The sequence below is a fragment of the Sinocyclocheilus anshuiensis genome, unplaced genomic scaffold, assembly GCF_001515605.1.
Source record: "Sinocyclocheilus anshuiensis isolate Anshui unplaced genomic scaffold, SAMN03320099.WGS_v1.1 scaffold637, whole genome shotgun sequence".
NCBI lineage: Eukaryota > Metazoa > Chordata > Actinopteri > Cypriniformes > Cyprinidae > Sinocyclocheilus > Sinocyclocheilus anshuiensis.
The window spans coordinates 2,395,624-2,397,360 of record NW_015539816.1 but is presented as its reverse complement, the minus strand read 5'-3'; positions in this window follow the sequence as shown (position 1 = coordinate 2,397,360).

The following is a 1,737-nucleotide window of genomic DNA, read 5'->3' as shown; positions in this document are numbered from 1 at the left end:
AGGGGGGCATAGAGAAACAATAATGTACAGTATGTGGAAAATAATGTGTTTTTTGAACCTTAAACCGCATAAACACATTTCATTACACCAAATACTGTTCTTTTTAGCAGCATCATATGACCCCTTTAATAAAAAAAATCTTACATAATGCCTTTAATATGTCATTAGATGTAACAATGCGCTTTATTTCACTTCTTTTGGACTGATGAACTGCAACACCCGACACCCGCAGACTGCAATGACAATTTTTAATATAACTCCGACTGGATTCGTCTGAAACAAGAAAGTCATATACACCTAGGATGCCTTGAGGGTGAGTAATTCATGGGCTAATTTTCATGTTTGGGTGAACCCTTTAAGTTTTTCCATTGGCTCAACATGAAATTTCACATTAACTCAATGTTTAACAAGTCATTAACATGGTGAGTTGGAAATGTATGATTTCTTTTTGTTTACAGCTTTTGTGAGAATGATCATTTTTATTAAATATTGGCAACTTTTTGCTGACTACGAACATAACATCATAAAACAATTTTTAGAACTACAGCATAAAAACAAAGATATTTCCAGTTAAGAATACAACTATCTTCCCTTTTGCCTGCAGACCGCATCTGCCATCTCTGCTGATCCAGTCTGTCAGTTCTGTCTACAGCCATGGCAGGAACCTCTGCTGCTACTGTAATGGATTGTGGATCTTTAGCTGCAGGAACGTCTGTAGCAGCCAGGAAAGGAACATCTGGGATTGGAGAGGCTGAGACAACAAGCTGTGGCAGCCTTGACCACTGGCATGACTTGAACCTCTGCATCCATGACAGTAAACTCTGCACGATTAAGCATTAAAGGGGTCATGTGATGCGATTTCAAGTTTTCCTTTGTCTTTGGAGTGTTACAATGTTTTTTGAACATTAAAGCATGTCAACATATTCTGTTACACCAAATACACAAAATAACGATCTTTAAAAAAGCATCATATGACCCCTTTAAAAGATTGCAATCTTGTGTTTTGCTGCTGCCCAAATTAAAATTCTATTTAAGTATTTAATTGAAATTAATTATTTTTAAAACTGACTGAAGCAACAAACATTTTGTCAGAACCTCTAGTAAATGTTTTGTTTGCCTATAAAATTTTTCTTCACCACATCAAGATATCATGTATTGTAACAAGTCTGATGAGTGTGTTATGTTCTGTTCAGGTGTGATTTAAGTGCATGTATATTCTGTTTTTGTGTTATGTGTTCTTTTGAATTGGGCTTTGAGGGGTGAGTGTTCTTCTGAAGAATGAGACTGCACTCGTGGTATTTTTATTTTTTGGGGGAAAAAAGTTTTTTTGTTATTTTTTTGTTAGGAGGCAGCAGCAACTGTTACACGAGTGTTCACGATAATATAAAGCCTAAAACTGTAAAGTGAGTCTTAGCACTCATTACAGTACTGTTTTTCATTTTATATATAAAATGTCATTTTATAAAATCTTTTATTATTTATATATTTATAAAAAATAAAAAAAAGTTTTTTTATGCCGATGATACTCAACTATATATCTCAACAAGACCAGATGAAACTTCTAAATTATCTAAGCTAACATAGTGTGCTAAAAATGTAAAAGATTGGATGACCAATAAGTTTCTCTTATTAAATTCGGATAAGACAGAGATATTACTTATTGGACCAAAAGACAGTACACAGAATCTCTTGGATTACAATTTGCAACTAGACAGATGTACTGTTACTTCCTCTACA